Here is a 25,058-nt window from a genome sequence, read left to right as displayed (position 1 = left end):
ATATACCTTTTGTTATTTCTGCATTTGCAACCTTTCAGTGAATACTGTTGGAGCCAAATCCTGCTCCGGTCTCAGGGTCCAGTCAATTAGTAGTCAGAATCTCAGATGTTGATGTGTGAATCCTTTTTATTACATAGGATATCCTGAGACAAAGTTACCTGGATCAAGCTGTCACAGCTCTCCCCTTCCTTTGTCTGGCTCTTCAGCTCTTGGACCCCTAGTCTTATCCACTAAGGGGGTGGGGGGGGTCTCCAGGTCACAGTGACTGTGTGCTTATTTCGGGAATGTGACTGAAAGTTTATGACCCTCAGTTCAGGACTTGCAGAGTAAAAGATCAGTTGGGCTGTAAAAGAGGGACTGGAACCAGATTCAGGAAGCGTCCCTAACAATCAATTCTGCTTCCGACACATTTAGGAGAGGCTGGATTATTACGCAATGTACATCTTATGTTGTAGAACAGAGTATTGGAAAAGAACTTAATGCATGAACAACAAACTCAATGCATGACCAACACATCTTCAAATCACACTCAATGTTTAAGCACATATAACATTTTTAATTCCAACAATACCCACCCCAGGTCTGGTGCCTGTGTGACCACATGGGTTTGAAATCACGATCTGGTGTTGATGGTCACAGATGGAGGGGCTGTCGTTGTGTGTTGACATCCCTCTCGATCAAAAGAAAACTGATCCAGTGTTTGCAACTCAGTTGACATAGCAAACTAAATCTTCACACTCTCCGTGTGACCTCTCGCAGGCATGAGCGTATTTAGTCTTTTCAAATAATAATTGTCTTCCTAATACTCAGCTTGAACCCATTCAAATGAGACAGCTGTCACTCAGGTTTTTGCTGTTAGTGGAGACTCCAGCCTGCAACAGATAAAACCAACTGAGTAATTAAATAAGTTCACCTCTCACCCTCCGTCCATTCTCTCTCCTTCTCTTTTTCTTTAGCTGTATTCTTTATCTCTTTTCAAGGAATTGTTGATGTTTAAAAGTCAGTATTGTTAAATCACTTCCATTAGAAACACCATTCACTAAAACAGGGCAGCCTCCCCCCCCCCCGCCATTCACGCAGCGTGTGTGTTGGGTCCCGCCCGCACAAGAGATTGACCATTGATTTTGTGTCTACTTCCCTCCCATAAGGAAACTAGTTATTTTACTGTGTAGTAATAATAAATATGAATATCTGTCAGTGATAAGTACCAAAATTACACTCTAGTGCATAATTGCATTCAAGTGCAATGATTAGTTATTTTAGTGCAATAAGGGCAAAGTGACATTGTATTCATTTATTTATTTCACTTATTTTTTGACGTGTTTTTGGCTGTAGTTTATTTTGCTCAGGTTGTTGTATTTAGTTTTGTTTCCCTGTCGTAATGCACTCAGTGGATTCCTGAGGCTGCCGTAGGAGAAAGTGGCGGGCCCCAGGTAAGAAGTGAGAGAGAGGGGATGTGTCTCATTCCCTGCTAATGTGCACCGACCACTTACTAGTATTGTCCCAAAATGAACACTCACATCAAAACACCTACCGAAAATGACGAGCGGGATGAACGTGACGAACGCAACACACGTGAACGCGACATTCCCCCCCGCTTTCCTGCAGCTGAGGAGCAGCCGGCTCAGCTCGCCGACTCTCAAAATCTGTCGAAAATCTTTTAAACTGACCGTCGTTGATGTGAAATGAAGACAGATTCAGCCACTGCACGGCCCATTTCACGCTGGAAACGTGTACAAAAACAGATTTCGGTGAACTATTTTTGTAAAATACAAGATCATATTCCGTTCGAGCCGCCATTACTGTTGCTTTGAACTTTTCCAGGAGCCAGACCCACGTGACGCGTTTGTCCAATCAGCTGCCGATCAAGGGCTCCCTTCCGCTTTGTAGTCAAGATGGCGCCCATTCAGTGTGAGTAGGTTCATCGCTCCACAAGGAACTTTTTGACCGTTTTTAGGGGGTCATCCGGGTACTTGCACTGACTTTTTGCGTTGTCTACACTAAATGCATGTGCAAGAAGGCGGATTGAGACACAGCTAGGGAGTAGAGGAGTGTGAATATGTATAATATAGTATAATAACTTGATGCACCTTGTGCGTTGCTGAATTACTTATGAAATCTAGATAGGCAAACCCAACAGTCGGTTCCTGCACTGGTCTGGAGCAGCGCTCTGAAATCTAAGGACCCGCTGTATATTTTTGGACCACCCGCTCCCACCCGCAGCCTCTGTTAAAACTGCCGGCGCCTGCGGGATTTGTGTTGGTTCCCGCGGGTCCGTGGCATCCCAATTCCAAAGCAGTCCTCTATATCACAACCTCAGTGATCATTAGTAACTTTAAAGCAAGTGACTGTTTTTCAACCTTAAAGCCTTTTTTGATTCATTAGTTTATTTATCCGGGACAATGCAGCGCACATTATTACATACATAATTATCACAGGGAAAGCCATAACTATATGTGTAGATATGTTGCATAAAAGGATTCTAACCAATGGGCTAATATGTCACCCCGGTCACAGGTCAGGCCTTTCTAAAAAATCATCCAGATATACAATAATACAGGCATCTAGCACAGAAAAAACAGTACAACAGGGACAACAGAGCATGTGCATGAAGGTGTGTACATGCACCTGCCCTTGATGAATGATGGACCTTACTTAGTAGCTACACGTTTGGTAATTTTATTGCATTACTTTTCTGATATTCATGAATGTCTGTTGCCAAATGAGTTGCTACAAAGCTAATGATGACTATCGGCTCCACACAACTCTCTCTGGATTTCTCAGTATGACTATGTTCAGGATTGTGGCGTCTGGCGACTTTAATTACCTCTTCTGAAGAGTCCATCATGTTTTTTAAATCCTCCGTGTCCTCCTTGGTTACCAGCAACTGCATGGAGGAGGGGTGGGAAGACTTGTATCATGTGGGTGCACTGACAGTGCTGTGGTCATTGCTTAGAATTCGTCATAGTGAGACAGAAACGCACTATAGCTTTAACAGTGACCAAAACCTCAACTTGCCGAATCTTGATAAAACCTTAGCCATGGACTGATGAGTTGTTTTGTTTTTTGTTTTCCATCTCACAGAACCATGAATGTCTTCACAAAATGTCGTGGTAGTCCAAATCAAATGATCAACCGATATTGGCAAAATAATAAGGACAACCCAAGATTTCACCAATTCTACCAAATGCCAAAGCATAAATCATGCTGCCTTCACTATTGTAAATAATTACTCCGACAACATTGGTCAAAAAAATCCTCAATCAAGAAGCTTCGGTCAGTCTACATTACAGCAGTGAGGAGAAGACCAGTTTTTTTTTTTGTGTCATTCACCTTTGACAAGCGAACCAACTCATTATAGACTCTTTTGGTTCCCTATACTGATCTAAAACTGATTTATCTTTTTTTTTAAGTGAAATAATTCATCAGCAAAATAACTATTAGGTTTTGATGAATGGCACCTTTTTGGGATTTTGGGAATAATTGATGATCAAATCTCCCAAGGGCTCTGCGGCCCACTCTGAGCAGGTAATCACTTCTTTTTTTAGACAGCTCAAGGTACGCCCAGCCCAGGTGGCGACGATGGGTTCCATTTTTTAAACTTCCATATGGGGAAAATGAAGACATTCACGCTGTCAAGCTGCTCCATTACAATCCCTCACTCTGCCGACCTTAACCCTCTCTTAATTAGCGCTCTGGTTCTCATTTGTGGCCTGCACATGGATCTTTAGGCTGTGCTGGAAAACTTTGTTATGGTGAGTGCTCACACAGTCAGCGGCGGACTCATCAATCCATGCTGAAACGAGACTTGGAGTCAACCCAGGTCCTTCACAGTGTAATTGTATATGACACAAGGACACAGTCACTCTGAAAGACTTGCAATATTCAAACCAGCTATTAATGACATACTACCCTTTGTTTATTGGTCCATTTCCCTGGCCAAACGCTGACAACATGTCCTGTCTATACCACAAAATATTAAAGTAATTACAGATGGATGGCAGAGAATATCACCGTCATCTAAATCCTCAAAAGTAAAGGTCAGAAATAGATTATAATAAATAAAAAATACAAATTTTGAGCCGTGAGTCTACTGTCCCAACAAATTCTCATGCATTTAAAAAAATCTACTTTTAGGGTGTTTTAAAGAATGTCAGCTTTTTTTTGTGAGACAGAGTGTACAGAATGTGCTACCAGAGAGGAAATGTATCATTTATATTATACATAACTCATATATTTTAAGATTGATTTATTAGGACAATGCACATTAATTAACATTTCTGTAAATGTGCCACTGCCAGTAGTCCTAGTTACATAGTACGCATGTCTTGTTGGTGGGAGGGAAGTGGAGCACCCAGAGGAAACCCAAACATGGGGAGAACATGCAAACTCCCTGGCAACCCCCCCCCTACCGAGACTGAGCATCGAGCTCTGCCCAGATCTGCAGGGCCTACTTGTTGGGAAGCAGCAGTGCTGGCCACTGTTGTAAATATATGAAACATTTCTGACTGCCTTCATGAAATGTTTAAGTCATTATTAAAAGTACATTTCATGTTTTGGTCCCTAATTATTATAAACACAGAGTTTGAATTGGTTAAAGGTAAGCTATATAACTTGTGTAGATGGGTGTTTGTAGACACAGCGTTTAAAGTTGGCCCCTAGTCGGCTCAATGAGAGAGAGAGAGGAGAGAGAGAGAGAGAGAGAGAGAGAGAGAGAGAGAGAGAGCGAGAGAGAGAGAGGAGAGAGAGAGAGAGAGAGCGAGAGCGAGAGAGAGAGAGAGAGAGAGAGCATGGTGGTGGTCTTGGGCGCTTAAGAGTGACTGAAGAAAGGGAGCGCTGAAAAAAGCAGTGAATCGGAGTAAAACAACATTATTTACTGATTGTTTCACAGCATACAGCACAAATAAACCACATTGCCACATTGCCGGATCATGTGTGAACCCAGGGCTTCATCCTGTTTGTGGTACTGTGTCAGTTAAACTTGTGCATCGGTATTAGATGGCGACTGGGTCATAAGTGATTATTGAGAGGGATTACTTTAGTATTCGTCTATTGTTGCCAGGAAAACTCAAGTGGGTGCTTTCAGTCTGGCATGCTCCCAAGACTCTTGTGGCCGTTAACTGTGTTTGAGATCCTCATCCCCAAGGTTGAAAAGTTGGACCGGCTGATGAGTACACAGCTATTATCTTTACAATGCATTGCATTTAGGAAATCGTGCATATTATACCTTTAGGTAAGCCATTTAAATCGACATATTAAGATGGAGGAGTGGACGTATTTCCCTTTCAGGATGATGACCTTTGTCCTCAAAGTGGGTTCAAACAGGAAGTGGAGCAGAGTTTTGACTTGTGTCATTCACGCAAATTTGACCACTTGCTCCAAACAGCCAATGTACACACATAAGCTAGAAGCTAACTAGCAACAGACTTTTGTGTGACTGAAACAAAGTAAATATGCTTGAGTCTGTCATTTTGCTCTAAACTTTCCATTTTTGCATCATTTATGAAGTAGAAATCTTGGTACACGTCTTTGCCATTGACTTTTTATCACAGCGCTCTGTTCGAACCCACTGATTTCTGTCAGGAGATGCAGGTAAATTGTATGTCTGGAGGCTGAGTTATCTCAGTGGTGAACTGACATTTTACAGCTAAAGTTCTGTACTGTAATAGTTCTGTATCAACAGAAATGGCTGGCAGGGGCACAACCCACCCTAATTATTTTCAGTTAGCCCCACCCTGAAACCGCTACGGGTCATACCACCACCACATGCTGCTGTGAAAGCAGAGGCCATAGGGAGAGATTGCCTGCTCTCATTTGCTTGTGCACATATGCTGCCGTCGCTGAGATCCAAGAGATAACATTTTCAGACATGTATGCATCTGGATCAAAATACACATATGGACAATTGTGGGACATCTGCTAGATCTTTTTGATTCATTCAATAGCCGAAAGAACATAGCAAAACTAACAATAACACCTAGATTTGACACGAAGAGCAAAGAATGTATTTCTTTACTGGCCCACAGCCTAACTTTCCACCAAATTCAATGCAAATCTGTTAAGTAGTGTTTGACTAACTAACAAACAGACAAAAACAAATTGAACCAACAACCTCCCATGCAGAGGTAATTACACAAATAAATAGAGCCATGAGCCATTTCAAATGGACTCATACGATGACGCATTTCAGACATCCCGGTGATTCCTACCCACCCTTCTGCTCACTACTGTAACTAACCACCATGTGTAACAATACAACACAAATCCCTCCTTGTTTCTCTCTTTTTCTCTCTACTTCCCATCTCTCTCCCTCTCTCTCTGCCACTCTTCCTTCTTTTTTTCTCAGTGGAGACAATTAACGTGTGGCAGGTCTTCATTTAACAAGTGCAGTTTCACCTTGTAACAATGAACACACGCCATTGTAATTACCAGCGGACAACACCGGGTCTCTCTCGCTGTTTTACTGGTTCTTTAATGCAGCCCTAATGTACCTGACAGAGAAGGCACACCAGACCTGAAATTACAGGGATTAATGTTTTCAAGACTAAACACTTGAAATGGGTTCTCTGATGTGGGTGCCATGTAGAGGGGAAGGCAGAAAATCCACTTATAACATCATTGCTTTGGCATTATTCACTCTTGAAAGCCCAGCATGTTTGAGCAAGCTCCGTTGATGAATGTGAGCTCCTTGCCAGGCAAACTTTAATTTGGAGTGTTTAGTGTTAGCTACACAATAATTGTCAGGATAAGGGGGAAAGCAGAAAGGAGGCCCAGAGGACGAGGCTTTGTAGTTGAAGCTAAGAAGAAATGTTAAATGGTTTATTTGATCGACTTATACTGCTACTTGTTAAATGAACTCAACGCTAATAGCAATAAAACATTTAAGTAAAAGAACAGAGACCTTTTTTGGAGTGAACTAGCCCTTTAACTAGCCCTTTAAAACACTAATACCAGCTAAGGTGAAGCTTGTTTTATTTACACACTTACATGAAACCTGGGCAAGCATCACTTGGTCCAGGTACATCTCGAAAAGAAAAGGACATTGACCAGGTACCTTTCATACTGAGAGGTGGGGACCACTTAGTGGGGGTCGCCAACCGAGGCTGGACCGACAGCCTGCTCCCATCCAAACAGCCCCAAACTATAACTGGGTTCAAACAACAACACTAACATAACAAGGTAGGTGACGGTGACGGTTGGGGGTGTGATGCACCGTGGCAATAACAGTCACAATAAAGATAATGGAACTATGACCAGAAATAGTGGTAGTAGTTCATGACATATCAGGGCGCTGAAGGGCGTAGCAGGACGTAGCAGGGTGCAGCCGGACATAGCAGGACGTAGCAGTACGCAGCTGGATGCACCAGGGCGTAGCAGGATGAAACAGGACGCACCAGGGCGTAGCAGGACGCAGCAGGACGCAGCAGGACGTAGCAGTACGCAGCAGGATGCAGCAGGGCATAGCAAGGTGTAGCAGAACGCAGCAGGGTGTAGCAGTGCGCAGCAGAACGCAGCAGGGCATAGCAGGGTTTAGCAGGACTCAGCAGGACGTAGTAAGACGCAGCAGGACGCAGCAGGGCAAAGCAGGGTGTAGCAGGACGCAGCAGGGTGTAGCAGGACGCAGTAGGGCGTAGCAGGTCGTAGCAGGACGCAGCAGGGCGTAGCAGGACATTGCAGGACGCAGCAGGGCGTAGCAGGACGCAGCAGGACACAGCAGGATGCAGCAGGATGTAGCAGGGCATATCAGAACATAGCAGGGCGTAGCAGGACGCAGCAGGGCATAGCAGGATGCAGCAATACAGTATACAGTAGAGCAGTATTCCACCATTGTTTACTTAGATAGATTTATCTGTTTGTCAAGCTCTAGTGAATACATGTTTAATGATTGCTGCAAGACTAAAACTTGTTACTATGTATAGTAATATTTATTTTTTATGAGAATTCATCTGGAGTGGTATTGCATCAATTTTTAGAATATTACAAGTTCTTTATTTTGGGCCTTTTAGGCCTTTAGGCAGTTCGACAGGACAGCACGGGTCGGAATCAAACCCGCGGCCACTGCGGTTAGGACTAAGCCTTTGAACATGGGGCGCACGCTCAACTAGGTGATCTTGCAGTGCGCCCCACACATATCTATTTTAATTTAATGGCAAAGGCATGTACTTTGAATGTAAATAAGGTGCCATTTTGCAAGTAAATTACAGTGTAAATTAGTTGCATTGATTGAAGTACCACGACGGTTTAAAAAAAAAAACTATAAAAAACAAAAACATGCTGTTAGTTCCACGTGGGTGAGTATCGTCAGCTCCCTCAGCACACATGTTTACATGTCCATCCCCGAAGGCTCGTTCATGTTGATTTATCAGTACTTTAAAATGCACGTCTGTAGGAGTTAGGGGAGGAAACATGCAGCCATGCAGCAAATTAAGCCGATCCGTTACCTCCTTGTGCACATCATGGGGTATTACCCGCTTTTCTTTCTGACCCTCCTTAGCTCCCTTCTTTCATTTTCTGAATGATTGGTGCTGATGATTGATTGTGTACTGTATGTGTACAATATGGAAACATACAAGGGAAATGAAGATATTGTCTTGGAAAGTAAATCCGAATGCTGCTGCTCCAGACCTGTCCAAAGACCAAGACAGCGGATCACATCACTCCAGGTCTCAGGTCTTTACGATGGCTTCCTGTCTCTCAAATCCTTGATTTCAAAAGACTGCTGTTGGTTTATAGAGCGCTAGTCTGGATCAGAGACAGTTCATTGACTGGATAATTGGCAGAAGATTCTCTACCGGCGGACGTCCCTCGCAAAACTCTGTTCGTATCGAGGAAACAACAGATTTACGCTAGCGAGCTACACGCGGATGATGGTGGCTTTTGAGGAAGGTTTGGATCGTGCATCGAGGCAGGCCTGCTTGGTTCTTACAGGGAATGGTTGAAAAGATATACAAATACTAAGGTTTACGGCATTTCCTGTCTAACTGGGACATGTTGGGACCTGTTGGTGGGATTGCTGTGGACTAAATACACACAACGATAGAGCAAAGTACATATAACTATGTATCCAGCTAATTTAAGTTCTTCATGTTTCAGTATTTTGTGAACAGTTACCTTCATTTAATATCATATGTCCTATTATTATGTCTTTTATGGGGTTGCAAATGTTAAAGCACAACACGTTCTTACAGAAGTCGCTGCATCCAGCGAGTATTTTATACTCTTTATTGATCTCCTATGGGGAACTTACAATTTACACTATGTTGTTATTACACACAGGCCTGGAATACACACACGTGCTCAGGTCCTATACATGCACTAATGGAGAGATGCAAGACACAAAGCACTGAATGGTTTAGGCCCAGAATACATTTCTGATCTTTGCTTCATGATGAACAATCCGGACCTCTCAGGTGGTCTGGGACCGCTCTGCTGTCTGTCCCCTGAGTCCAAACTAAACCTGGAGAAGAAATGTTCAGTTTTTCTGCTCCACATATCTGGAACAAATTCCCAGAGAACTCTCAGTTCTTTTAAATCAAGGCTGAAGACTTTTCTGTTTGACGCTGCCTTTTGTTAGATCAGGTAATTCATTCCTTACACTGCTGTAACCTATATTCTAGTATTTTATACATGACGACTTATTCCAATTGACCGTTTTTTATTTTCTGGTTAACAAATGTTTTTGATTGTTTGTTGATTGAACTGTTCAATGTTTTATGTAAAGCACTTTGCGTTGCCTTGTTGCTGAAATGTACTAAATAGATACTGTGTAGCACAAAGACTGGAAACGGGAAAACGGTTCTGTCCGATGGAGTCTCTACTTGTGCTTTTTATTTTCCATTTTTTAATGGATTAAACATTGTGTTCATTTATGAACTTTAGGCCCAAATTGAACAGAGTTGTAAAGGCCAGTGGTTGAAATATTCCTCTATCAAATGAGTATCAAAACTAAAGGGATACTTATTTAGAACCAGCTCCGTTTAATTGAATTTTTTGTCATTTTTGTTGGGATTCACCACAAAAACACATTGGTAACACTATTATTAATCGTGATCAATGTTACATCATCAATCGTACTAAAACAGACGGATAAAACCCAAATACCGACAACCATACAACAAGTTATTTGATATGCATTTATGCTGTAGCAAATGGCATGACAACTCACGCTTGTCAAGCTCAGCGGTCCCAAAAATGGTGGCCGTCGGAGCAAGCAATGGAAAGATTTAACAAAAGTGTTGATGCATCTCAGCCCTGCACCCAGTCTGACAGGACTGACTCTGAGCCCACCAACAGAAATCAAACTCAACACTAGCTGGTGAATGGCTTAACAGGCGAATTGTGGCTGCTTATGGAAGACAGATAACCGTCCTTGTCCACCTTTACTGTGGTGCTGACCTTTTGCAAAATCACATATGTTTGATGTGGCTCTCTCATCCCGGGTGTACATGAAAAAAAGACAACAAAGCGCCCGTCAGTGATGTCAAACCTGCAGCTCGCTTTATCTCCCACCATTTACAGCAGGCTCACATGTCCCATTAGAATGCTTCTTTTATGTCCGTGTACAATTTAAATACGCTCACCTTCACTTTGAATGAACGGAAGAAAAAAATGGTATAGTGTTTTTAATTGTATTTACTGTTTCTTTTAGGTCATATGTATCTGTTAATTAGCACAGCAGCTGATGGCTGTTATACTGGATGACTGAGAATAGGCCTATATTATAATGTAATACAAAAAACCTACAACAGCAGTACAAGCTAAGCCAATCTCCTCTAAAACACTTCTTATATGTCATGGGAGTCACACTGTGAAGAAACAATCATTATAACTTATACAGTAGACAAAATACATACATTTTTACAAAAAAGTTTATTTTTGCCAAAAATCAACATAATGTCATATTTATTGATATTACACCCCAAACAATGTGTTGTGTTGTCTAAAACAGCTCTATATGCAACAAATAGACATGATGAACATTATAACTCATATAAAGCACAAACTATTTACATTTCTTCAAAAAAGGCCCAAATGCTAAATCTCAAACCAGTGACGCCATTGTCCTCTGTAAATCGGTAGATATCTCTCTTGTCCGCAATCTAATATCTTTGATCACATACTAGACTTGTCTGAATTGGAGGATTACTATCTTTCCCGCTCTATACTCTTTGCTGACGCTGTTATGCCCAGGTGCTGTTTTAGGTCGTGCACGACCCTCTCGGTTCCAGACTATCGTCCAAGCATCTGTGTATACATTTGCATGTTGGATTGGGTGGCCTTTGGGGGCCTCTAGCTCACCCAGTAAGAGCGTTCACCTCATGTTGGCTGAGTCCTGCAGCGGCCCGGGTTACAATCGGACCTGTGGCCCTTTGCTGCTTCCCCCTTCTCTCTCCCCCTTTCATGTCTGTCCTCTGTCATTATCATGAGGGAAAAAGCCTCAAAAAATAATCTTAAAAAAATCAACGCTTGGTCAGGTGGCTTTGGCGTTTGTTACTGACGTAGAAAGTCTTCTTTAAGGCCATCTCCTTTAGCGTGTCAGTCTGACGCTCTGGGTCTGGACTCTTGGCGTCCCTTTTTGATGCTCTCATTAGATTAGATTCAACTTTATAGTCATCACACAGGTACAGGTACAAGGCAACGAAATGCAGTTTAGGTCTAACCAGAAGTGCAATAGCAGTAAGTACAGGATATACAATGGTTTCATAAGTGTAGGACATGGATATGTACTGAATAAATATGGAAATGAATACTATTGTAAGCAGAATTTTACAGATAGATTTGTCCTATGAATATAATATATAGATAACAAGTATTGTGAACAAGATTTACAGCTGGATATATACAACGAACATAATATACTGATGGTTGTTACCATAACAGCGTTAACAGGTGAATATGTACTATAAATATATGTACATATGGCTATTACTATAAACAGAATTTTTACAGATCAATATATAAAATAAGTTAGGCTAAAATGTGACACAAGAACGGGACACAAACCCCGGTCTCCTGAGTTAAAGTCCTTTTACGTGGCACCCATCCACCCCCCCAACCAATCTCCCTTGAAGGTTTTCAATCCTTCATACTACACACTCTTTATACTATCCATCCATTGGATAAACCTACAACCAATCAGAGCAACGGAGTACGTGACGCACAGTATGTTGAACTTTTGCCGAGTTCCGTAGGGAGGACGACAAAAACATCTTTCCGATGGACAAATATCTTGATCGCTGTTCCCTGTTCCTCTTAATGAATGCGCTGTCGATATCTTCTCTAACAGACGCCATGGAGGAATCATCTCAGTTCTCCGGCGGCAGCCATCTTTGGTGTAAACAAATTCAACCTAATCGCTCTTCGGTGACTTGGTTGATTACGTGATTGTTGATCATCTGTCCATCATCGTACAAAGCCCGGCCTGTCAATTTGATTGGTCCAAATAGCTCTTATTCAAGCATAGTTGCTCCACAACGGATCAAGTCCAGAACCAGCTTCCCAATCTCAAGTGTTGTGGGCGGGGCTAAGTTCGGCTGGCATCCAGGCTGCTTGTCTGCTGCTATCCCATCCATGAGTTTATGAAATCTTGGTGCTTTTTCAGCCTTAGCTGCAATCTTTTGATAATAATGCAAAAACCACAGAGACAAAACTCAAGGAATGCCACAAGTTAAAGTGGGAGTGTGTTTATGTATGAATGCGTGTGGGCGAGGTCAGGATTTCTGGCTCTGTGGCAGTGTTTTTGTCTTTCAATGCATGTTTTCAACACATTTTGTTTTTGACAATCATAAGTATAAACCAAGTCGTCACGCCTCAGCTTTCCCCTCCCTCCTTTTCCTCCACATTCTCTTCTCCTCTTCCACACTCTGCACCTCAGCCAAGGTTATCTCTTCCATCGATTCTTATCATCAGCTTTTCAATTGATCTATTACCCCTGCACCCCACCTACTTAATGCTAGCTTGATTAATTATTGTCCCCCACAGGGCTGGGAGTGGGGAGGCTGCCAGGCAGAATTCTCCAGATTAAGATATATTTTCATTGTCTTTGTTCCCAGGCGTGTCAGAGCACACCAAACACGCTGAATTTAGAGAAGCTAAAGTGGGTTGGGTCCCCTTTTACTGATGCCAGATGTACACTCAGGGCTGCGTACCCTACATACAGCACATGTACTACATGCTACTGGCTACAGCAATTGCCTGGTTATTTTTTCCTCTGACTTTAATTCTCAATAGCATTCGGTATCATTTAAAGGCATCAGATAATTTGAAAAAATGGAAATTAAAATTCCTGAATCCAATTTACATGTTCATGACAAGCTTCGTTGACACTCTGATACGTTTTATTCCCTGATAGCATGGCGTAAACAAGGAGCAAGGTGGAGACAGGAGGAGAGAAAGACAGAGGGAGGTTTTAACCGCACTATGCATAATGGTTTCATCCCATTTAGGCTTTTCAGCATTTAAACCCTCATTTATTTTGATTTGAGTGTTTAAAGGCTATATCTAAAACTATAGTCAGAATGTTGTCATTTGAGGGGTTATAGCAGTCTCTGCATTTGATGCCTACTTATTCTGGCAGGAAAATGCCTTGTGCATATGAGCAGATCCACATATTAACAGGCCATTAATGCTGCTGAACGTCTCTCTGGCTGCCAACAGCTTGCAAAGACACTGCGTTGCCTTGAGCAACAGTTACAGTATACTTGCAGTGGCAGGTAATTCAAACATAATGTACATACATATCATTTCTGGAGACATTACACAGCTGGATTATGGTTTCAGAAATTCTCTGGCATTTTATGTTTGATTAGGTCCTGTTGTGACAAACTCATTGAGTTTGTGCCCGCTGGTGCAACACCATTTTAATTCAGCATGATCATTTTTAATCTATGTCTTTATTTAGTTATTTTTGTCTTTTGTTTGCAGTGTTGGAAAGTTCAAATGTACACTACGTAATACTTAATTACTTGAGCATACACTTGAGATTTTTTTTTACACAGGATCACAGTTTTACATACAAAACATGTGGTCATGCAACACAGTTTTTGGTATAAATTAAATAAAAGCGTCGTAGAAGTGTTGCAGAAGCGCCATAGAAGTGTCATAGAAGCGCCAAAGAAGTGTCATAGAAACACCAAAGAAGGGTCATAGAACCGCCATAGAAGGGTCATAGAAGCGCTGCGGAAGCACCGCAGAAACATTGTAGAAGTGGCGTAGAAATGTTGAAAAATCATCGTCAATTTTTTAAATTAGCACCCTGTGAAGAAGACTACTTATCATTCAGTACATCACTACACTATTAACACTAACACAACATTAACACTATTTTAACAGTGACATAACAGCCACAAATGTTTGATCAGTGTAGTTCATAACTGGATTAAATGGAAGAAACCACTCTACTGCCTACCTGTATGGTAGAAGCCCAAATAACATATAAAAATTACAAACAAAGGAGTCTGTGAGTTAGGTGTGCACAACGCTTTGCTTCTGAGACGCTCCTGGTGTGCTATGGCGCATTGGAATAAAACCACGGCATTGGAGTAAAATGCTACTGACACAGACAATTCAACCGTATAATTATTAATAATATAAAACAGAACTGAATATTCCTCATTAGTTAGATTTAAATTGCAGGACTTTTTTCACTGCTGTAATTTATTGTTTACTTGAAGGTCTTCTACGCGATGTTGGGTGACGGCACTTCTTGTTGACGAGGCTAACTCAGCACTCCCTCCTCCTCATCCCCCCCCCCCACCTTTCGGTGCTTCCGCGTACTAACCCTAATTGTTGGGTTTCTGTAAATAACATCACAGAGTACGGTCTGGACCTGCTCTTTTATGAAAAGCGCTGTGAGTTAACTGTTGTTGTGATTTGGCGCTATATAAATAACACGGAATTGAATAAAAAAATTGAATAACCCCCCAATTCCCACCCCAAAATCCTTCTTGTCGGTTAATGGCTGGAACGCTGGAAGACTGTTTGGTGGTGCAGGTTGGCCTCTTTGCTCTTGTAGCCATTTGTAGACCCTGGACTGTCTACAGAGACCACATTTTTTACAGTGTGTTCAGGGGACAGGCAGCTAGCAGATAGTGAGGAGATGTTTTTTACAGTGTGTTCAGGGGACAGGCAGCTAGCAGATAGTGAGGAGATGTTTTTTACAGTGTGTTCTGGGGACAGGCAGCTAGCAGACAGTGAGGAGATGTTTTTTACAGTGTGTTCAAGGGACAGGCAGCTAGCATATAGTGAGGAGATATTTTTTACAGTGTGTTCTGGGACAGGCAGCTAGCAGATAGTGATATGTTTTTTACAGTGTGTTCAGGGGACAGGCAGCTGGCAGATAGTGAGGAGATGTTTTTTACAGTTTGTTCTGGGGACAGGCAGCTAGCAGATAGTGAGGAGATGTTTTTTACAGTGTGTTCTGGGACAGGCAGCTAGCAGATAGTGATATGTTTTTTACAGTGTGTTCTGGGGACAGGCAGCTAGCAGATAGTGAGGAGATGTTTTTTACAGTGTGTTCTGGGGACAGGCAGCTAGCAGACAGTGGGGAGATGTTTGCTGTATGTGACAAAAAAATCTTGTAGCCTAAAAAAACGTGTGACATGGCTTAGAGCACCTATTAAGCACCTATTAAGGATCTGAATAGTTTTTTCCACAACTGGTAGTTTCTTATAAGGTAATGGATCCAAAACTTTAGAGGCAATCTGAAAAGTTCTGTTGATAACCAATCCTATGTGCATCAACTTTTTTTGCACCTGTTCATATTGAATGAAATACAAAAAAAGTTTTTAATCGCTTTAAAAGGCAAAAAAAAAGAAAAGGTAGACATGCACTGGAGGCCAGTGTCCTTGTTAGAAAAGGAGCCTCTGGACAGCTATTAAAGGAGCCTTCTTCTCTGCTTCAGCGCTTTGTGTGTTGTCACTCAGTCAGATAGAGAGCTCTTACTTAAAAAAATCTCCAAGGCTGACATAAAAGGAAGTCCAACATGAAAGAAGGAAGTCATGAAACAGCATCAATCTCCAGTTTACACAGTAGAGGTGGGGCCAGGAGGGGGGAGGGGGGGGGGATCATACCAACTTCTACCTAGAATAATAGGCAGATGCAGCAAATGAACCACACACACACACACACACACACACACACACACACACACACACACTCACACACACACACATGAACGGAGGCTAGCTTTCCTGCTTGGGTTAGTATATGAGCCTGACAAATTATACAAATGATCCCGACAGTGTGTGTAACATTCATTATTTACCCACCCCGTTGTCCTTGTAGGTCAATAAGCCATGTGGGCCATACCCTGCATAAGAACACACTTCAAAGTGATACATGTCTTGCTTAGTTATGACGGACTGTGTGCAATTGAGTGTTTGTGTGAGTTCTTGTTTAACTGAATTTGTGGGGTCCAAAAACAGGGAGCCCAGTATACTTGTGGAGAGCCGACTGCTGGACCCCACAACTATAAAGGGCTGTTTGAGGATTTAGACTTGGTTTTAGGATTAGGGTAAGAATCAGGTTATGGTTAGGGTGGGGGCAAGGGTTAAGTTTAGGCATTTAGTTATGATGGTTAAGGTTGAGGTAAGGGGCTAGGGAATGCAATATGTCAATGACTGGTCCCCACAAAGAGAGTGAGACACACTCTCTCTCTGTGTGTGTGTGTGTGTGTGTGTTAGACCTCCCTTTCTCACTACCCTCATGCGCTTAACACCTACTGAACTTCCCAAATGAAGATAAACTGCAGTAATTACTGTATTGTTTAGTGTCTATAAGGTGTGAAGATTAATTTTATTCAATAATTCCATGCTCCTATTCAACTGTTGCAGCAACGAAAGAAAGCACTTTTTGTGATCCTATTCACCATGTTACTCTGCAACAATCCATTATTGATGTGTGAGATTCTGAGAGTCAGTGAACTCAAACTGCAGATTTCAATCTCGGGCCCTGCCAGTCACCAAGACTTCATATGAGTGCAGCTGAATGGCTGCAATGAACTTCATATGTAATTCATTTCTACTGCAGTCAGAGTCCAGATTTAAAACTCTAAATGTATTGTTTCTAGCCAGTGCCAATCGATTATGTCAGCTGAAAACCAGCAGATCGTATCAGCAGCTAGCTAATTCAGTTAATCTTAGCTCCATACATTGAGTGAAAATGCCTTTGTAAGCTTTTTTTCATGTTGACTCATTTTAAATACAGACCCTTGTTAAGGGTCATCAATATAAAATTGAAGAGTGTCCATGTAGAAGAGAAATACAGAGACAGCATTGTCCGTGTATAGCAATGTAGAGCTAGTTAGTCCAAATATTATGTGTATGTACCGGTGTGTACAGTACAGTTCGACACTCAGAGGGGCTCAGTCCCCAGGTCCTGGTGTGGGGGTGCCGTTTGTTGCAGACGGTGTGTGAAGGTGACTGACAGTGTTCAGTGTCCATATTGCAGTGGGGTAGAAACTGTTAATGAGTCTATTTGTTCGGGATTTGATGGACATGAAGCGTTTGCCAGAGGGCAGCGGTTCCAACAAATGATGTCCGGTGTGGGGTTTACATATTTCATCCTACTATTGTTTGGATGCTACAGTATATCAGAACTTGGACAAGCAGAGGTTTGATTTATGCTGTATGGTTTATTTTTAATGAGTATGTGTCACTTTCAACTTAACAAATTGATGGGGTTCTTTGAAATCCAACAACGAGTAGGACAGAGCCGAGAAGTTAGCCTATGTAAGGGTTAATGCCCGACGTGGTGTCTATTATCAGAAATGAATCCATGAATTAGTCCAATTAATGGACACCTCGTCGGGCATTAACCCTTTGCGGTTTGAACCCTAATTAATGAAAAATGCAAAACTACAATAACCTTGCCCTGGTAACACCTGAGGGTTTACCTGGAACAATCATTCCCAAATAACAAGGGTGTTGTTTGATGAAAACGCTCACTGTTCCAGTAAATAGGACAAACTGTAGATACCACTCAGAATTGAATATTCACCCAGGCCATGGTATCAACAGTGACATCCAGTAGTATCTGGGATTGGCTTTCACACAATGGGGAAGTACTACGTAGTAGATGTAATTGTGAAAAGACCTGTAACCCCACAAAGTATGATATGCTCCTAGTCCTTGGAAGGTACATTAGGTCAGGGTAGCACTGTAGGAAGTAATGCTAAGCTACTTAGCTGGGCATACTACCAATCACAGCTTACATTAGAGCATCCATTCCTGAGAATCACTTTTACTAGAGTGGAATGCACACTTCTTCAAGATTTTGAGAAATTCAAAGCTTGACAGGCCTGCTATGCCTAGATACGGTTGCTATGCTATGACTTGACAATCATGGTTCTTTAGGGCTATAGTGATCAGTCAGTTGTAGCGAGAGATGCTCTAGTTAATTTGACATAAACAACAATGATCTTACTACAATCCACTGGAAGAGGTTCGGGGACGAAGATTGCAGCAAGCAGCCTGAGACAGTCAACATGATGCAACGCTTAGACTGCACCACAGGCCATAATAACCCCTACCAGGTGGTTCTTTATCATTTGTCAGGGATGGATTCCGGTGCTGCTTGTGATGTCAAGTGGTCCGTTGGTTGAAAAGCAACGATATCTTTGCAGCTGAATGTGTGGCCAAGCTTCAAGCTGTTTCCAGTGTCTCCTCCTTTTTTCTGCTCAGTGTTCTCTCATGGCAGCACCACTTACTCTCTAAGAGTTAACTATCCAAGGACTGTGCTTGTGTAGATACCAGCACAAGAGCAAAAGTGACAGAAAGTAAAACATAAAAAAATAAAAACGTCAGCAATGGCGTTTGAGAAATCGAGACTTTTTATTTCGTTCAGTTATTTTTTTGTTCCACTCGCCTTTCCTCGCTAGCATTCTGACAAACAGCCCTAAACCTGGCAAGCCCCCCTCTCTTGCACCCTTCCCCCGGCTTGTCATATGTGCTTTCAGAGCACCAACCAAGCTTTGCGCTTCCAACGGAGCTTCAGGCAAGTGTCACTTTAAGTTACACGCGGCCGTTAAAAAACCAGGCACAGAGCTAGCGGTAATAGATCTGTGCAAAATCAGGTCAAATGTCGGCGTCTCCATCCCACCCTTCTGGTGATTGTTACATTTGGAGAGCAGAAGCTGGCGATTTGAAAGGAAGAAAAGATGGCGTAATCACCCTCATTCTCGCTTTGCAATCTGCCGGAGAGTGAATAATGCAGACATAACATAGGATGGAAACGGAGCCACAGGGGAAGAAAGGAAATCACGCTAGAAGAAGAACACGTCGCCTAAAGTTGAGTTGCATGCAGGACGGATCGTCCTATTGGTTATATTTACAGAGGAATGACTGCTAAACAACTTGTGACATTTGGCATCATTATGGATATGGATCTAAAAGAGCTCAACACCAATTGCCTTTGACTTGTATAAGAGACACATTTGATTACATAAGTAAATTCCAGCCATTAAATCATTTAAAGTAACAGTTTTTTCTAAAGTGGAAAACAGTAAAGCAGAAGATGAAGGGGTGCTGTGAAAAAGAAAAAAAATCAAACAAAAAACAAAGACTACGTCCCTGTGCTTTATCACATCGCAGTGTTACTGTGAAATGAAAAAAATAAGATCTGCAGAGCATCAGGCTGGCTTTAAGGACAGCATGTTTCTGGTACCTGAGTACTTCAGCTACATCTAGTGGCAAAGTTCCTGCCCATGCATTTAGTGAGGTCCTGTGATTTGTAATTTAAAACGCAGTGAGAACACATTAGTGTTGTTGCTGCTGGCTGCTGGAATAAGAGGGGGGTATTGCAGAGAATGGCAATACGTTTTGTCTTTACATGTATAAAGAGAAGAGAAAAAATGTAAATATACATAGATGCAAGTGTCACATTCAACTCACTTACAAATCACAATTGCAACGTCGGAAGTATAAAGAAGACGTCAGTTTTTTTTCAGATGCATTAAAACCAGAGGCCTTAGGGAGTGTGGAAAAATGATCAGGCAACAGGGGATTTGAAAAAAATGGGGTGAGGCTATATATGTCATATTTTTGATGAAAGGTAGGGTAGTCTATTGTTATTCTTGGGACAGGATATATTTTGTCACTTTTGTACTTTAGCTCCCTGCGGCACATATTATTCTATAAAAGACGCTTTATTTAGTTTGCTAATTTCACTTCTATTGTGCATTGTGGCTATGTGATTTTTTTTGTTTTGTTTGAGTCATAACATTTTAGATTCTAACTATAAGTTAATTTCACCAAATTAATATTGTATGTCATATTCATTCATTGTTCATATTTCTTTGAGATATTGTGGGTAGCGTGTTAAAAGGCTTATATTAGTCAAAGGGGAATGGTCCAAATAATATTTTTTTTTTTTGTACTGCATGTTCAGCCCCTTTCCCCAGCTGAATAATTTCCATACAGTCCCTTATAAATAAAAAGCTTTGTACATGATTTAGATAATATTGACTGGCAATACTTTTTAACCTTCTTCTATATTGAATATGTATGTCTAAATTATAAGGTCACATAAAGAGACTGTCGTGCTGGGTCTTGCAATACTTTTTGTATTGTTAAAACGTCAGGAAAGATTCATTGTATCCTAGTATATAATGCTTACAAAACACTATTCATACCATATAGACTGTGTTTGTGGTAGACAGCACAGGGATCTAATGGTCTTATCTAATGGAAATCATGGTAATCTAATGGAATACATTTTGCTCTGCAGTGAAGATGAAAGGAGCACATGAAAAGCCCCTGTGATTCACAACTGTTGGTAAAAGGCACTTTGTTCACATCCCTCAACAAGAGTGTGAATCAGTGGCAACATCAGCCTAGGTGTCAGTATGAGTCCTGACCATCAGAAAGGGGGGGGGGGGGGGCTGAGACCTGGGAGTGACACACTGAGTGCACAAAATAACCGATAAAAGATCCAAACACGTTGGCTTGTAACACCACACCAGTCACATTACATATTACAAAATGCATTCCATTCATTACCTAAAATACATCTTTTGGATTAGAGATAACGAGTAAACGCAAATTCCTTTTGATGCCACCGATTATTCGACATGTGATTATGTATTTGGGCCTCGTTAGTAGCCTAGATATCTAGCGGCCAGGGTCGTCTAGTAACTCTTTTTTGGCTTGCAAGCTGGTGACAACAAATTCTAGTCAGGCCAATCACATCGTGTATAGAGTCGGTAGGCGGGCTTTAACATAAGGATGGCAGAGCTGCGACGATTTGGCCTCTCTCAGAGGTTCAACATGATCCTGAATCACATAAAAAAGGCTCGTTTAAGAGCCACACACTTCATCTAAAGAGAGACTTCCTGTTCTGAGTAACAGGCTTTATTAAATCCATTAAAAAAAAATCTAAGATCATTATAAACTAGCTCAAAACCCAAAAGAAACAAACTTCTTCAAGCAGAAAAGGATGAAGAAAAAGTTCTTTTGAATGGCAAGTTGAGTTTCTGAGCCCTTGCAGATGGTTCTCTACACACAACTTAAGATATTTGCATGTACTGTAATGTGAATAGAGTAATTCTGGAGTATGTACAAGTCTCAAATACCACTTGAGCGTTAAACACTTGGAAAATATGCCTTTTAAAGTACATTTAGAACAGATGTAATCGATTGCGTGACGGCCCCTCCCAATCTGCCTGTCTGTCATGTTCTGCTCCTTAGTGTTCAGGTACTGGGAGTGGGCGGGTAGGTGGAGCAGGGAGGGTCGGCTGTACCTGGCCATCCGGGCGTGGCTTACAGAAGCCCTGAAGGACTGCCCCCCCCCCTGGGAGTTGCACTCTCTCTCAGCTGGTCCTACTGCACCCATCTAACATTTTGTTCTTTCTTTGGTTTTCTGCACCAGACAACACACATCACACCATTCATTCACCCATCTACACATTGCAAACACTTCTATGTGTAAGTACACATCCCACAATTTCACTTATGTTAAATTGTGTTATTAGTCTACTTAGTTATGTAAACTACTTTCAGACTAATCTATCTGTTTGTGACCTCCTTTTTGTTGCTGGCCTTGAGCCGGACGGTAACAATTGACAGCGCTAATTCTGATCACGGAAAAGTGAGCCAAAGCAATTTATATGAAACCATTTCATTTCTCTTCATTACTTTTGGTGTACAGTGTTGATGAGCTAACGGAATATATTTCTGTTGCCCTATAGCAAATCCTGAACATTCAGCCTCTAATATGATGCAGTAAGGTGTTCAATACTTTGTTTAATGGGGACTGGGAGGACAAAGCTGTGTATGATCAAGGTGTAAATTGCCAACATAAATTACCAGGGCAGCACTGGGCTGTAAAGCATGTGTGTGAACGTTAGACCTCAGCACCAGAGGTCAACAGTGGCTCTGGTGCTTACCTTCACATAAAAGGTAATGACAGGTAAGTGGAGATGGGAAAGAAACATCCATCAAATTGTCACAGAGGGCAATGTTGATCTCAGATTTCATTTTCGCACACTAACTCGCTTTTTATTTTAGTTATTTTCTCAATTATTGGCCATTTTGAAATGGAAATCTGTGGGCCACGGGGCGACCTCTATCTCACCCAGTCAGAGCGTGCGCCCCATGCAGGCTGAGTCCTTTGCACCGGCCCGGGTTTTAATCCGACCTGCGACCCCTTGCTGCGTGGCCTCCCCCAATCTCTCTCCCACCTTTCCTGCCTTTCCACTGTCAGTCTGAAATAAAGGGAAAAAAGACCCCAAAAATCAATGAATGTGGGCGATTATGAGAGTAAAAGTGCAATAAGTAAAGACTAAAGCACCAGTATCAAAAGAAATACTAAGAATTCTGACATTGGTATAGCCTTACCAACATGTGGGCTAAAAATATAACGTTTATTTTCAGGGAAGCACCAGAAGATACGTAAATGAGCTTGAGTTCCATGGCAATCTGCCCTTTTTAGATTATGGCACATTGTATCTTGAATATAAAGTCGATATGTGGGCTTAAAGGTGATTATTAAGGGAGCTTATAAATTGCCCAAAATGGAAAGAAACCATTCTCTGGGGACCATGGATATGCTTTTAATTTGCATGACATACCTCTTTGTTTCAGTAAAACCCACTTCCTCCTGCTCCCTTTGTTTCCTAAATTAGAACAAACGTATCCACCCATCTGCATTCTGCAGCGCTTGCTTTCCCTGCTCACCACTACAGTCAAATTGATATTAAAACCCTTCTGAACATGCCCCCAAAGATCCATACACTCCATAGGGAGACAAATATGGATGAATACAAATAAAACATGGTCAAAATGTATGCAAGACAATCCGATGAAACAGAATTGCAGATTGCTACGATGTAAGTCAGAAACATAGCATAGATCCCCCCCCCCCCACACAATCTCTCCAGGCACCTATGCATTATTCTTTCAGTAGGACCGTGTAAAGCCCACCTTGCTGTGACAGGAGGTCTCTTATCTCCAGTGGAGGCCTTTGGATTTCATCAGGCTTCAACAAGAACTTTCCTTTATTAATCTTTGCCAACAATTCTGTGCATCCTTTACTGCAACTGTGTGGTGGGTTGGCACGGGATGAAAGGAACTAGCATGCTAGAGTGGCTTCATTGCACATTTTCACTGGGTCCATGTGACGGCCTGCCTCTGCTTTCTGTTTATAACCCTTTTTGCACCTATGATCTGTGAACGATGCGTATGGTGGCCGACTGGGGCCAAAATCACAGCAACTCAATGAAACACACACAAATAGACACATGCAAATTAAGAAAACATCTTCATAATTTGACAACACGCAACCAAATCCACACGTGTGCTGCAAATACAGAAACGATGCAAAAGAAAGCAATCCCCGAACAAATGCAACAAAAGCAAAGCCGCATCCAGATTACACAACGGATGTTGAGCTCCATGTGGACATGTTGAATGTTGACCCCCCCCCCCCCCCCCAGAGAGAGCCCTCTGCCGTTTGCTTACACAGACACGTCTCTGCTGATTGAGTGTCACCAGGGACCTGAGCCAATGAACTGGAGACACACCCACCAAACGAGAGAAAACAAATATAAAGCAGACTTAATATGTATAAATGATCTCAAAGCAGTTGCCCACCGCTCCTCAACGGTACACACAGCTCTGAGATTGAGCAGGCGCTCTCTCTCTCTCTCTCTCTCTCTCTCTCTCTCTCTCTCTCTCTCTCTCTCTCTCTCCCGAGGGGGTCAATAAAGCTGTTCCACTTAGGGCTCCCCCTAGAGGCCTGGAGAACTTCCGTTGTGTGATCTGGATTTTGTCGCATTGTGTTCTTTCTGCATCGTCTCTGTATCTGCAGCGCGTTTGCTAAATGCTGTGCGTGTATTGTCAAAAATTGAAGGCGTTTTCTTAATTTGCTTGTGTTTTGTCTATTTGCGTGTGTTTCGTTAACCCTCCTGTTGTCCTCACGTCAACTTTGACCTGTTTTCAAAAAGTTTTCCATGTATTATTTTGGGTTTCTTTTTGTTTTTGTCTAAAGAAATAACGTGGAGGTTCCCAGCAATTACCTTGAATTTGGGTGTTTTTATTCAATAGCATATCATTTGATTTTTTTTCTTCATTTTCATAAATGAACGTTGAAAAGAGCTTAAATGTGGGGGAAAAACTCACAGTGACATAACGTGGAAAAAAGTAATTAAAAAACATTTTAAAAAAAGTAACAAACGTTGAAAAGCAAACAAAAGTGTCAATAAAAAAAAGAACAAAACGTTGAAAAAAAAGTTGTAATTTTACATTTTGACCCACGGTCGGGTTAAGTTAAGTTGTAGCGTTGGCCCCTGTCAGCCACCGTAGCTCTGGATCTGTGAGTCATCCAACTGGCTGTTGTCTCATAACAAATGTAAAACCTGTGCAAAGCATGCGGCTCATATATTGTTGTTTTTAAATATTGAGGAATACACATTTTAAATCTGTATTTGTGTAGGTTAGTTAATAGAATTGCAATTAAATGAAATGCCGCTTATTGAGTAACATTGAAGAACTGAAACCGCAACAGCTGGAATTGGATAATTGTAATATTAGCGAGGCCGACAAGCAAATTGAAGCTCCTTTGAA

At 41.8% G+C, this 25,058-nt stretch overlaps 1 long non-coding RNA gene across 1 annotated transcript in view; it reads right to left on the bottom strand.

Annotated features, from left to right (window-relative positions):
- Positions 1-9,343: 9,343 nt before the first annotated feature.
- The window catches only part of LOC116689412 (uncharacterized), a 33,140-nt gene continuing 17,425 nt past the window's right edge, over positions 9,344-25,058 (bottom strand). The window contains exons 3-4 of the long non-coding RNA XR_004331984.1: positions 14,393-14,399; positions 9,344-9,599 (exon numbers count right to left, since the gene is read on the bottom strand). This is a non-coding gene — a long non-coding RNA (uncharacterized LOC116689412). The remainder of the gene's footprint in view (positions 9,600-14,392; positions 14,400-25,058) is intronic.

The sequence above is a fragment of the Etheostoma spectabile genome, chromosome 1 (assembly GCF_008692095.1).
Source record: "Etheostoma spectabile isolate EspeVRDwgs_2016 chromosome 1, UIUC_Espe_1.0, whole genome shotgun sequence".
NCBI classification, from domain to species: domain Eukaryota; kingdom Metazoa; phylum Chordata; class Actinopteri; order Perciformes; family Percidae; genus Etheostoma; species Etheostoma spectabile.
This window is presented reverse-complemented; position numbering and strand designations above follow the sequence as displayed.